The 14,967-nt window shown below is 40.7% G+C and overlaps 1 protein-coding gene across 6 annotated transcripts in view; it reads left to right on the top strand.

The window, feature by feature from the left end:
* The window catches only part of Pde8b (phosphodiesterase 8B), a 231,470-nt gene that overhangs the window by 80,807 nt on the left and 135,696 nt on the right, over nt 1-14,967 (top strand). The window lies entirely within an intron of this gene.

Raw genomic sequence — 14,967 nt, 5'->3', positions numbered from 1 at the left:
ACATTTAAAAATTAGCTACCATGTGTGTATACACCTCTGGAATGTTTATATATATAATTTAAAGATTTGGGGCTGGAGAGATGGCTCAGCAGTTAAGAACACTGGCCACTCTTTCAGAGGATCTGAGTTTGGCCCACAGCACCCACATGACAGCTAACAATCATCCTTAATTACAGTTCTAGGGGATCTGATGCCCTCTTATAACCTTATTGGGTATTGCACAACATGGGTGCACTTACATATATTCAGGCAATACACTCATACACATAAAATAAAAACAATAAATGAAAATTTTTTAATTAAAGATTTAAAAAATTAGGTAATAGTAAAAATATTGACAAACGTTCATTTTTGTAGAATTTGAATATTAACTAATTTCATAATAAAAAGAAAAGACATCCTTAGATTTTGGGCCATGTTCCCAAACTACCCTGTTTCTTTATTAGAAAAAAAAAGGATTAAAAATTAAAACCGTGACTGTTCTCATGGTGACTGAAGATGGAGAAACAAATTAGGAATTATTGATCAGGAACACCTGTGCTAGTTAGTCTTAGTCAACTTGACACAAACTAGAGTCATCTGGGAAGAAAGAACTTCAATTGAGGAATTTCTTCCATCAGACTGTTGTGGGTATGTCTGTGAGTCATTTTCTTGATCGCTGTTTGATGTGGGAGGGTTCCTCCCCAGGTTGGTTTTGGTCATGGTGTTTTATCACAGCAACAGAAAAAGAAACCATAACATCACCTTTGGAATTGTGGGGAGACCATTGTATAAAACCTGCTTCAAAGCTGCTTGTATTCTTTTGCCTTTAAACACCCAGAAATGAAATGATAACCTTTAAATAGTAAGTTTAGAAAAATCTGGTGATTTAAAAAATGTCAGAAGCCATCTTGTTAGAATCCTCCCCTGGAGGTAATGAAACCAGCCTGCAGCCCTCCTGAGCCACTCAGTGTAAGGTGTGATGGTGCAGAATCGTACCTCCACAGAGAGGGCAAGACATCAGGAAGGGAAAGCTCTGACCCCTTAGAACCTACATGAGGCCCAAGTCTTCTGACAAATGGAAGTGAAGTGTAGACCGAGAAGTTGTGCCAACCAAGATGAAACTAAGCTCTGGTGGACACACCTGAAGACTATTAAGACTCGTAACCATGCTACTTCTCTGCATTTTTCTCTCAGGCATGCCATGTAGTTTCTGATGAATCACCAACATACCACAAACCAGTGTCATGGAAAGCTCTCAACCAGTCTGTCGGTTCCCACTGCCATCAGAGGGATCCAGTGGTTTCTCCATTCATTGCCTGATAACCGTCTTTCTCACAGCATTTGCCTCCATGGCCCACCACACCTAGACCCGTGAAGAGCTTACAAATGCCTGGGAGGATTTCGGGAATGGCGCATCTGAGGGCATGCTACTTGGAGAAAGACTGTGTGTCTCCTACTTAATCTAGAAGTCTGACTGGCCCTGACCTGACTTGAGTCTGGCTTCCACTCTGCCTCCAGCAACAAAGGTGACTCTCTGAGACATACGTGTCTCAAGGACCGTTTTCATCCCTGTGGAACACTGGAGGGCATCCCCAATGGGTGGTTGGCAGCCCTCTGTTTTCTGTTTCTCTTTTCTGCAGCTGTGATCATTATTTTTAAAAGTTGGGCTACTTATTTTATGCATGAAAAACATTTTTAATGAAAATACTAAGTCTTAAAAATGCAGAAGCATGTCTCTATTCTCTTTCTAAAGTATAACTGATAATGATATATTTCATGTCTGTATGGTGGCCTATCAAGATGGAAAATCCTGCATGTGGGAGTAGGAATGGGGCTAGTGAGTGTCTGGGGAGGACAAAAAGGACAAACAAAAAAAGAAAAAAAAAAGAGGAGACAATCTAAAAAACAGAATGAGGGACTCAGAGGAAACTATGCAAAGGAGGCTCTGTATTTTTTTTTTTTTTTGATCTTTTTGAGACAGGGTCTCCCTGTAGCCCCAGCTTTCCTGGAACTCACTATGTAGACCAGGCTGGCCTTGAACTCACAGCGATCCGCCTGCCTCTGCCTGGGATTAAAGGCGTGCGCCACCACACCCAGCACCTGTATTTTTTTCCGTTTTCTTTAGCTTTAAGGTATTCCTTGAATAGACCATCCACAGTCTCCCTGTGTGGGTATTAAGCATAATCAGAGTTACTTTTCGAAAGTAGAACTGAGAGGGCAAAACAAGCATCCCTCTTGCTTTGTATCAGTACAGAAAAAATGAAAAACAAGCCTGTTTGAGACAGAATGCTTCTATAAATACATGATCATATGAGAGTACAGAGACTAGGGCTGGTCACATCCTCCCAATTTAAAAATTGATTTCTATACTTTATGTACTTACACATTTCTATCAGCTGTGGATAGTACATCTTAGTCAATATTTGTGAACAACATAGACTGGGTTCTATTTAATCAGGTGTTTGGATTATCTTTCTCTGTGCATATGTTGAACTCCTTGTATACTGCTGTTATGCATTTGACATCCCCCTGGGGTCCATAATGAGTGGTCCCACCAAGGAGGACAGCTGGTCTTTGGGAAGACACTATTCTTCCCAGTGTCTATTCTATGAGCCACGTGACCTAAGGATCTGCTCTGTACAAAAGGGGGAGACTTTGGCTTCCGCTTAGATATGCCTACCTGATTTCACCAGGCTAAGATGCATTGGTTCACATTGCATTTAACCTATACTAGAATATTCTCAACAGAAGACTTCCTTCTTTTTCCCAATATTATAGTAACATTTAGTCATTTCAAAAGGATATCCTGGAGTTCAATAACAACTTCATAGAAATTGGCCAAGTAGACATGTCCCTTCTATACAGTGTTGCAAATTTTTGGTGAAACAGAAAAAAGACAAGAAGTCAAAGTGATTAGTGGATCCCACAGAGGCCACCAGGAAAAGTGTCTGAATGACCAGCAACAGATAAAGCAGCGGGACTGACGATTCAGAATCCACTGAAGGCAGAGGACTTCTTTGTCAGAGAATAGGAAAGGTTTTGTCTTTATGAGTTGCTGATCTTGCAGCAGGTTAAATAATACATCTGATATCTCATTGTGCTTTCTTGGAACATCTGTAAGTAAACAAAAACATTTGTTTCTTAGATCATATTTAAGTGAATAAAGGTTTTTCATTCTTTAGTATTAAGAGCTCTAAGCTAGAACTTTCTGATGTGCTGTTATAGATTCTAGTAAGTAATTTTTCATAGAGAACAAATTTAATTTTTCTTTACTGAAAGACAGAATTACAGGAACTCATCATCCTGCTTCCCTCCCTATCCAACAACCTAGGAGGATCAAAAAATATAGTTATCAGCTTGTATATTAGGAACTTTTCTGTTGTTGTGATAAAAACACTGACCAAAGCACCTGATAGAAAGAAGAGTTTATTTGACTTATGATTCAGTGGATTAGAGTTCATGATGGCAAAGGAGGCACAGTGGCAGACCAGAAAGTCAAATGAATACACCTTCAAGCAGGCATAGGGAGCAGAGTAAACCAGACTGGAAGTAGGTATGGCTATATACTCTCTCAAAGCCTGCCCCCACCATGGCAACACCTCCTAAAGTTTCCATTACCCTTCCCAAACAGTGTATGAATTGGGGACCAAGTGTCCAAATACTTGGAGCCCATGGTGAACACTCATTCAAACCACCATTCTACTCCCTAGCCCCCATAGGCTCATGACAATATAATGGAAAATGCTTTTAGTCCATCTTCAAAAGTCCCCATAGCCTTTATCAGTCTCAATACTATTCAGAAGTCCAGAGTCCAAAGTCTTCTGAGACTCAAGGCAGTCTCTTAACTGTAAGCCCCATAAAATCAAAAGATAAATCACATAACTTTCAACATACAATGGAACTGACCACACATTCCCATTGGTATTTGGGCGTTTTTGTCCCCAGTTGGTGGCACTGCTTTGGGAGGTTTTAGGAGTATGGCCTTGATGGAGGAAGAGCATCCCTGGGGGTGGGCTTTGAGAGTTCTTAAGCCTTGCAAGATTTCCATTCAATCTCTCCTTCCTGTGCCTGCTTGATTGCTCTACTTTCTGCTCTGGCCACCTCTGCTGCCATGTCTTCCCCACCATTATGGATTCTAACCCTCTGAAACTGTAAGCTCAAACTCTTCCTTTCATAAGTTCCCTTGGTCAAGGTGTTTCATCACAACAACAGAAAGTAACTAGTACAACTTCTGTGATTTGATTTATCGAAGTTGAAGAGGTCTCATCAGATCATTGCTAAAATTTTCCAATTGTTTTAATTGGAACAATTAGTGTTCAATAAAATGAACAGATGATGAATTTTCTGATGAAAATTATTAGTTTACTTGTTACTTTTTATGGCAGCTTTACTGAGATATAATTAAACAACCTGTAGAACTTGTACATTTAAAGTGCAAAATTTGATGGGTTTTTAGTATATTCCCAGAGTTGTTTGACTATCACCATACTCTACTCTAGAACCTTCTAATATTCCCCAACAGAAACCCTTGTTTTGTTAACAGTAACTACCTATTGGTCTCACCCCGTTTCTAGCCCCCCAAAGCCACAAATCTTTCTGACTCTGTAATTCAGATTCTCTGTATTCTGTGCATTTCATATAAATTGACTTCTTATACAGCATGTAGCCTTTAGTGTCTGGCTCCTTTCACTTAGCATGTTTTCCAGATTCCTTCCTGTTGTTACATGGGTCAGTCCTGCATGTCTTCTTGTTGTCAAACTATAGCCCTTTTCATGGACACACCGCATTTTATGTGTCCACTTGTCACTTGGACATTTGAGTTGTTTTCACATTTTGACTAATGATTAATGCTACCATAACCATTCTTGCATAAACTTCAGTTTTTGTTTCTCCTGAGTATATGCCAAATAGTGGAATTGTTGGGTAAGTCTGTGTTTAACCTTTTAGAGAACTCCTAGATTATTTTGAAAAGTAACTGTGCCATTCTGCATTTCCATCAATAATATATGAATTCCAATATTTCCACATTTTGGCCAACACTTGTCATTATCTATTTTAATACAGTGGAGACAACTTTGAGAATGAAAGTGAGCACTTATGAATTAGACGAGGCATGAACCAGGCATGTATATCCTGTAGTAAACAGCTCACTTGGTTACTTTGGAATGCTAGGGAGTGGCATCCAATCAGAGTAGCACAAAGAAGGCAAATGGGAAGAGGTTTGGGAAGAGTGCAGCTAAGTGCCAGGAAGGAGCAGCATACATATATTCAAAGAAGAGACTGTCCAGGTTTATCCTAACAGGTGGTTAGAATAAGGAACAGGCATGTATTTACTCATTTTAAAAATATTTTCAATTATATGCATGATTGCATGAAATAATGGATTTCATTGAGGCATTTCATACATGCATATAAGTGTACATTGATTATAACCACTCCTCCATTACCTTGTCTTACTCCCCTTCTTTCTCTCCACTGATCCCTTTCTTGTTTCTTGATAGTCCCATTCTACATTCATGTCTTTTTTTTCTCCCTTTAAAATCCACCTATGTGAGAAAGGAGGTAATACTTGTCTTTCTGAGCCTGGTTTATTTCACTTAACTTGCTGATCTCCAGATTTACCCATTTTTTTTCTAGCAGCAAACTTCAATCTTCTTTATGGCTGAATAATAATCCATTGTGTATATATCATGCTTGCTTTATTCATTCATCTGTTGATGACAACCTAGATTGAGCCCATAACTTGGCTATTAGGAATCCTGCCATGATCAAAAGGGTATGCAGGAGTCTGTTGTACATTTGTTTTGGTTCATTAGGGTACATACTCAAGAGTGGTATAACTTGATCATATATATTTATTTTTAGTGTTTTGAGAAACCCTATATGGAGGTTAAATTAGCTGGCTTGTTTACATTCCCTCCAATCGTGTATAAAGGTTCCTCTTTTCCCATACCCTCATCAACATTTCTTGTTCTTTATTTCTTTGACTATAGCCATTCTAACCCAAGTGAGATGAAGTGTCAACGCAGCATTCGTTTTCATTTTCTAGATGGCTAATGATGTTTAGCATTTTAAAATGTATTTATTGACCTTTGGTACTTCTTTTGAGAAATGTCTCTTGACTTCATCTCATTTATGGATTGGATTTTTTGTTCTTTTGGTACCTAATTTTCTGGCTTCTTATTATTCTTATATATATTATATTCTTATATATTTGAGATATTAATCCCCTATCAGATGAGGAGCTGGCAAAGCCTTCCTCCTGTTCTTCAGGCTCCCTTTTCACTCTGTCGTTCTCTTGGCTGAACAGAAGCTTTATAACTGGTTGCAACACCACTTGTTTGTTCTTATTATATCCTGATATTTTGGAGTTCTATTCAGAAAGTTGCTGCTTATGCATGTATCCTTAAACTGTTTTCAGCTAGTAATTTCAGAGTCAGAGCTCTCTTTAGGTCTTTGATCCATGCTGGGTTGATTTTCATATAGAATGAGAAATAGTTTCATAGTTTCATTCTTCAACATATAGATACTCACTTTCTGCAGCACCATTTTCAGTTTTTTTCTTTGCATTTTGGAAGGTTTCAGGTATAATTCAATGAATGTATTTTCTCTGTTTTACATTGTGGATTCTTAGGCTTTGCATCTTGCTCATGTCTCAGAGTTCTTTATGGTCAGGCTTGTTTGTTTGTCACGGTTCTTCATTGGTATGTGGGATGGCTAATCCTGGGTGTCAACTTGACTGGATCTGGAATTAACTGAAATGAAAGAGATCTTCTTGATTGGATCATCTGAAGCTGGAAGACACGCCCCAAATGTGGGTGTTACCTTCTGATGGCAGCCCATATAAAAGGTCAAGGCAGAGGAGAAACCAGGCTTCTTGCTGCTTGCCTTCTCACTCCCTGGTGAGTTCATTTTGCTGCTGTAGACTGAAGACTAGCTGATCTTTTGGAATTTTATCAGACCGTCAGCGCCAGATTGGGACTACTGAGACATTCAGCCTCGTGGACTGAGTGACTACAGATTCTCAGCCTCTCCAGTGTGGTGCAGCCATTGTTGGACTACTCGGACTCTATCCTGTGAGCTAAGCTGATAAATCCCTATACAGATATATTCATTCTACCGGTTCTGTTTCTTTGGACAACGCAGACTAATACAGTATCTGATTGTAGCATTGCTTCTACCTTGTCTTCCATTCCTCATATTCTGTCTTCTGCTGCGGCGGGGTCTGTCCCTTGGTGTCAGGCCCCAAGGTAGGTCTTTCTTTCTTTCTTTCTTTCTTTCTTTCTTTCTTTCTTTCTTTCTTTCTTTCTTTCTTTCTTTTTCTTTCTTTCATCAACTTTTTAAAAAATTTATTGAGAATTTCATACATGCATGTAAGGTGTTTTGATCAAATCCATGCCCACTCCCTCCCCTCCAACTCCTCCCATACCTCCCCATCACTTTGTGTACTTTCTTTTCTTTCTTTCTTTTTTTTTAATGCCAAAAATGTCAAAAGTATTTGGGAGCTCTTATCTAATCCCTAAAAGATTTTAGGTCAGTCTTTCTTAAACAGTAGGTTCCCTCTAAAGATGGCCTCCAGCCATAGGCCTCTGAGACTTAGAGAGTGACACAACAGACCTCCTTTCCACTTCTGATCTGTCAATCCACAGGAGTCACTTTCTCACAAAAGTCCTCAACTAGAGTTAAGGCTTATACTATGGGTAGGACTGGCCATCTCTTTTAATCAGACCTTGCCTGGATTACATTTTAGATAAGGCTTCTGATTCCTCTCCCTCACTGGGAGACATCTCAAGAAATAGTAAATAATAATAATAATAGTAATAATAATAATAATAATAATAATAATAACAACAACTGTATTAGTGTGGGTCATGCTGGCAAAAGTGAATAATCAATGCGCCTGGCACCCTTCACTCCCCTTTGTGTTTCCTTGGGCTGTGTACCCCTTGGGGACAGAAAAGGCTGGAGAATACTTACCCCTTTCTTTCTGGTGTACTGTTAGCTAGCAGAGGCTTAGGTCCGGAGCTGGTTGGAATGAATTTCAGTTTGTCTGGTTTCTAGTATAGGACTGCACCAATCCAAAGTTCCCACAGCTGGAGTATCCTCCAGACAGATTAGCAACATGTACCTGTCACCCCCAAGGGCTGAGCTGGCATAGAGCTCCACTGCTTGTCAGGATCACAGGTATCCTGGCCCACATGGAGGAAAGAGAAACAAACTTTGGTCAGAGGGGGTGCATCAGTTCCTCTGCTTCCCATAGCTGTAGTACATGCACCTGCACAGGCTCCTAACCCTCTTAGCCAAGACATCAGTCTTTAAAAATTTTTTTTATTGAGCTTTTGTACACTTCATACAACAGTTCTTAATAAATTTAGACCCTCTCCCTGATCCATGCCCCCCCCAACCCCCCTGGACCTCATGTATTCCACCATACATGTTAAGTCTTATCCAGTCAAGCATTTGTATCCAAATGTCCTTCTGAACAAATTCATCCCGTGGAATCTAGTCAGCCCATCTAGAGATTGTAAGTAAGGCATGCTCTCCTTCATCCAGTAGTAATCAGTCTCCAGTAGTTCTCAGTCTAGGGCCAGCCCACCACCCATTTCTCTCACTCCACTCTGATTGAGTTGTCTGATTGATTTGACGTGGGTCCTGTGCTCGATGCCACCATTGCCACAAGTTCACATGTGCAAACTTCCAGTGGTATGAAAGTCTGCTTCCCTGTGTTCATGAACCAGCCCTGGCTCTTACAGTCTTTCCAACCCCTCTTCCAAAATGGTCCCTGAACATGGGGTGGGTGAGGCTTAGTATAGGAATCCCATCTAGGGACACACACTCTGCAGTCTCTTATTCTTTAAAACTCTGCCAGTTGCGGCCTTCTATGTGCATCACACTCTGTTGTATAAGAAAGTGTCACTAGTAAGAGTTGAGGGATGCATTCATTTTCTCTCTACCCCTCATTCCATTATGTTCCATAAGCCTTAGGTGTAGAGGTTCAACTGGAGATGTGTCACCTAGGACTGGGCATCTCTCAGATTTATATTCTCTGTGTCTGACCTTTTGTGGAATTCCGCAGTAGCCTCCATCTCTTGTAAAAAGGAGCTTCTTTGATGAGTGGTGTATTACGGTATGCTCGTTTGTAAATATAAGTTTTTGTATTTAGCATGTGATAAGAAATTTCATTTGTCTAGAGGTATGACAGAGATAGATTTTTCTCTAGGATCTATGTCATCTCTAGCCATGTGTATTCAGCTGTGTTTACAGTGTCATCCATGAGTTCACTCCCATTGAGAGGTCTTTAAGTCCAATTAGATGGCTGTTAATTACCGCCCCCCCCCAACAATGCCACTATTGCACCAATAGAGGTAATTTGCTCTGCCAGTTGTTATGGTTATTAGACTTTAGGGCTGGGTTAGACCATTGATTGATTTTTCTTCCGTAGCAGTTTATATATCATCATCTAACATTGTAAGAGCTAAACTTCAGGTAGAGGCTTCCAGGTCATTTCCTGCTCCATTGCTCCAAATCCTGCATCAGAAGTATGTCTTGTCTTCAGCAGTAGGGTCTTATCTTCTAGTTCTGAGAGATATCCAAGACCTTTGGCAATAGCCTGTGTTATTCTGGGAGTCTCTTGGACCTCTCTCACCAACCACTCAAAGGGAGCTCACTTCTGTCTGGCATTGTGTTTCTTGCCATACAGCCCCCAAGTATACATACGCTCTAATGTTTAGACACTGTATGTGCATTTCTCAGGGGTTTGGGGGGCACCACATTTCTCTCTGGGTTTCCTAGCTCCCCAAGATTCGTTCTACTCTTTTTTTCTCTCATCTGACCTCCCCCCTCCCTCCCCAGTTCCAGTGCCCCCATTATCCACACCCTCTCCCCAATAACACCTCCCACCCCCACCCCCCACTGTGACCCCTTGCATGTCCCTCCAAGACACCAGTCTTAAAGGAAAAGCAAGCTGCACTCTGGTGTCTCTAATCGAATTTCACTGCATTTACTTTTCAGTGATCTTGCTTTAGTGGCATTTTGCAGGTCATCAAGTAGTTTCTGGCAGGGACAGCATTGCAATACCTACTCTGCTGGACAGAGAAACTGTAGGGACTTAGGTTTTACCAGGTTTTCATGTGTAGAAATGTGGAGCACTTCTCAAGTGCCAGCTAGCCAAACAGCTCTCAGATTTGCTGAGTTCAGCTTGTTTTTCTGCGCTGTCTCTCTTTCCATGGCAATTTTCCCCACTTTGTCCTTCTTTGCCTATCTGTTAATCCTCCTCTCTGCTTTGCCTACCGGGCCACAGCTGGCTCAGAACGGATGTGCTCCATCATGTATATCTGGGTCTCTCAATGTCTCTTAATGGCCACTATTAAAATTCAGTGCATTCTCTCCATCCACTTTACCCACTAAGATGTTTTCTGGTTGTTTTGCTTCTGAGAGCCACTGAGAAGCTGGAAGGTGCTGCCTGCTTCTAACCTGCTATTTCTATATACTTACTTCAGAAGTAGTCAAATCCTTTCAGATCATTTTTTACAAGAGCCAATTATGTTACCAATCTTACTAAGAAGATACAGTAGAACATAAGATGTTACATAGGTCAAATAAAACTTTACCCAGGTGAACCATAGCCATTTTGTTCAAAATTGGCTCCTGGGACAAATATGTAACAAGTATCCAGTCAGAACTTGAACTGTTCTTGCTGTTGTTTTTTCCTGAGCTGTCTTCTGACACTAAAGTCCATCTCTCCTAGGACTATCCTGGCTGCTTATGCAGGTCAGGGACTTTCAGGCTTTGCTGATGTTTCTCTCTTTATTCCTTTTTTATGTTGTTAATGACTTGACTGTCTGATTATGTCTTGGAAACATCTTATGCAGTAGCCTCTACCTTCTATCCCATTTCTGAGCCAGTTGGCTCATTTGGCTAGTAGTAGTTCTCTGTACTGTTGTAAACTAGTTAGGTTTCTCCACAGAGATTCTCCTAAATATCAACTGACCTAGAAACCAAGTGATATTGGTACAGTGAGTTCCCATTGGTCATCAACACTAGCCAATATGTTCTTTCTAGACTAGATGATGTGGAGTGCTAGCTTTTATGTATTGGTGAACACTGTATCTAAATACAGTTTTCTAACTTGTTGCCAGAAAGCTGAGGTGATTTTTTTTTTGTTGTTATTCAACCACAGTAACACATCAGTGTCTCGAGTAAAAAAATATACATTCTTTGCAATAGTTTTTAATTGTCCTAATCTTAATATTTTAAAACACATTGTTAACCATGTATATAGTCAAAGATATTTTTATCAAAATGTATAGTCAAAGGTATCTTTATCATTTTGTGGTCTGATAGAATGCATGAAATTATTTCAATTTTAGAGAATAAGAGACTGCAATGTGTCCCTGATAGGACTCCTATTTTAAACCTCACCCACCCAGAGCTCAAAGACCATTGTGGAAGAGGGGGTGGAAAGTTTGTAAGAGCCAGGATTGGTGCATGATCATAAGGAGCAAGTCTTCTAGGCTTCTGGGAACTTGCCCGTATGAAATTACAGCAATGGTGTCAGCATGCACAAGACCCATGCAAACTCAATCAGATAAAAACCGAGCATAGAACTGGGAAAAATGGGCAGCAGTTTCCACCTTTGGCTGAAGAACTATTGGCAGCTGATTACTGCTAGGTGACGGAGAGTTAATATTCTTTAAGGGAGAAACTCTAGATAGGCTCGCTAGACTCCAGTGGATGAACTTGCACTGAGGGAGAGTTGGGTACACAAACTTGATTTGATAGGCCTTAACATACATGACAGAATGCATGAAATCTGGTGGCGGGGGGAGCTATGGGATGTTGATGGAGGAGGGATATAAAAGAGATGTTTTAAATGAAGTATGCCAAAATTCAATAAAAATACATTGATAAAAAAGATGTTCTTTAAACATTACTTGGAAAGTTGGAGTTTCAATAATTTCCTTAATCACCCACTCATAAAATATAGCTGTCATTTAATCTCAAGAATTGTAGGCCTATTGCAAATCTCTAATTAGTTAGCTCTCCTAAGGCTACTTCCCCTCTGCCTTTCCACCAGAAAACGAGGGCCCATGACCCTACTGTGATGGGGTTGACCTGGTGGAGCCTAGTAGCTTTGGGTACCCTGCTGTGGAGCAGTATCATCCTTAAAGTGGAAGGGAAGCATAGTCCATCTTCATTTGTGGTATATTGTTTGTAATTATGTAGGCCCAGTGCTTGTACTTTGTAATCCCAGGATGAACATGCCAGTATTTTTGCAGTTGTTTGTGGACACCGATGGAGCAGTGAAAACATTTGGGTCATCTGAGGCTGAACAAAGGGAGCCTCTGCTTCTGTTTCAGCTGTTCTACTGTAAATAATCATCCTTTTCTCACAGTCTATTTAGTGCAGTGTTTTCCACATCTTTATTCTGCTTGCTGCTAATTTCATTTTCTAAAATGGCCCTGAATTCAGTGCTAAAGTGCTGTGTACTGTTGTAAGTGCAAGAACGCCATGATAGACCTTAGGGAGAGATATCACTGGTAGACAAACTGCTCAAGGGTAAGTTATAGTGCTGTGAGTTCAGTGTTCATAAATCAGTGATGTGTATTCAGTGAGTTTTTTAAACAGAAGCAAGCATAAAACAAAGTTAACATATTGATTGATTGGAGAAAATGTGACCAGAGGCTTACAAGAACATAGGCCTGTATTGTCCCTCGGAACAATGACTCAATATTATTAATTCAGCATTTGAAGTGACTTTGATGTAGGATAAGCTCTGAGCTAATTCAACATGTAAATACATGTTGTTCTGTAAAGAAACCTCTTCAAGGAACCTATTTACTGGTTCTGTGTTTTCAGAAAGCATCCTTTTCTAATCTCTAACTTAATTTCTCAATCAAAACATAGAATACACATTGGCCCCCTGAAAACATTGGCCTCCCCTGAACTCTTTCATTTGACCTCATGACTTCATCAAATGTAACTGCCTTAAAAATGAAGATTAGTAGTATCCCTTTTCATACAGTCCTCTTTCTTCACATGTGTGGAACCACGGCCTTTGAGATAAAGCATCAGGCTTTTAATTCCTTGGATCTGTATCATTGGAGAATTTGACTTGGCAAATGATGAACATTATATGGTGCTGAATTAAGCTTTTGAAAAAACAGTCATATCTACATTTTTGGTTCCAGACATCAAAACAGATGCACTGATTGTGAGATTTGGAAAATTGGCAATGGAGTTTGATTCCCTCTGTGTCCTTTAAGACTACCTGATGTATTTCCTCTCATTCCAATTTACTTGTTGGTTGACTGAGTGATTCACTCACTGCTTCCCACTTCCTGGAGGTTTGGCACCACTATTAAAAATAGCAGGAACATAGCAGCATGCCTTCTAAATACCTATGCTTTCTCCCACAGACAAAAGCCACCCCCAAAGAAGCCTGTCCTTATAATGAACAGGGGTAAATGCAGACTCGTGGCTGCCCAAGAGGCAGAGAATAAGTGACAGATATGGACTCAGCCTTAAAAAAAGTGACTTATACCACCCTCTCTAAGTCTCAGGGAACGTTTGCTGAAGAGTGGATGGGAAGTGTGTAAGCTGGATGGGTGAAAGGCTATAAAACACTGTTCTCTTGATGTCATACAAGTATTTCGATTATTAACTCACAACACGTGTAGCTACCCACACTGGGCCCACACCAGACAGGCTCTATCAACAGTTCATCAAGGAAGTAGGGAGGAGTTCACAGGGCCCTACCCTTTACCCCTGCACTGTTAGCTATTGACGGATCCTGGGAGGAGGAGAATCACTGTCTTTAGTTGTGTACTCTCTGCTGAGCAAGTCCATCGTGGTCCAACAGATAGCTTGAAACGTATGGTCATACAGATGGCTTTGTTTCATTTCAGTGGGTCACAAAACCAAACCAAATAGACATGGCTATGTGGGGAAGGTGTTAGGGGGCCAACAGTGGTCAGTATGCACGGCATACATGTGCACAATTATATAAAAAGTTTTATTTAAATTTGTAAAAATAGCAGGAAAACTATGTGGGTCAAAGTGCAAAACCTGGCTTCCCCCCCATCTGGACCTGGCCCCCCATCCCGTCTGGTCCCCCCATCCTCTGGCAGGGGCAGTGGGGGTACTCTTAGTCTTGCATCACTCCTGCACTTGGATCCCAGTCTGTGCTTGTTTCTCTCAGGTCTCGTCAGTCATCATGCTGACCCAATTCCTGGACAATGGATAGTAATTAAGTCAACTTTCACAAGGTCTCTTGTACTGTATGAAATGATAACAAAGATTTCAAAGAGACCACTTACAAGAGCAGTTAGAAGGAAGAGTTCAGGCCAGGCCAGTGTCTATAGATTGACTGGGAAATTATTTAGTCAGAGATTAGAATAAGTTTTCTGAAACACACATGGATGAGCCGATTCCTGGAAGAGATTGCCTTACAGAGCAGTATGTATTTACATATTGAATTAGCAGAGTGATTATCCTTATTTACCAGGTTACAAAAACAAATAACCCAGTGAAGGGTGGTTGGTTATTATGAATGGGAGAGGTAGTTTGGCAAGGGGTTAGCAACTGCCACTGCCTTTAAAGAGCTTCATCTGCTTTTGTGTTTTTAGTGTCTTATTTCCTTCCATGAACCCCTTAACCTTCACTCCTGCTTCCACATGGTGCTCTACAGTCTGGACCTGCCTCTTAAGAGAGTGGGCAACACCACACCACTTGGATAAGGGATCCTGGAACTTCTGAATCTAACTCTTAATTGACCTTCCTGGTTGATGAGTTAGCCCAAGGACATGTATGCACAGAGGATAGTAAGTTTTCAAAGCTTCTATTAGACTTGCTCGCACTCCATATATGGAGGTCTCCTCTGTCTAAAGAAGGAGCTGAACAGGACATGCCTTCTCCCTGAGGCCTTCCTCAGAGCTGTTGGGATCCTGGCATAGGTTTTCTCTGGAAGGCACTCCAGTCCCTCGC

Source organism: Nannospalax galili, unplaced genomic scaffold, assembly GCF_000622305.1.
Source record: "Nannospalax galili isolate Female #2095 unplaced genomic scaffold, S.galili_v1.0 scaffold907, whole genome shotgun sequence".
NCBI classification, from domain to species: Eukaryota; Metazoa; Chordata; class Mammalia; order Rodentia; family Spalacidae; genus Nannospalax; species Nannospalax galili.
The sequence above is the reverse complement of the archived record's forward strand: the minus strand, read 5'-3'. Positions and strand labels throughout refer to the sequence as shown.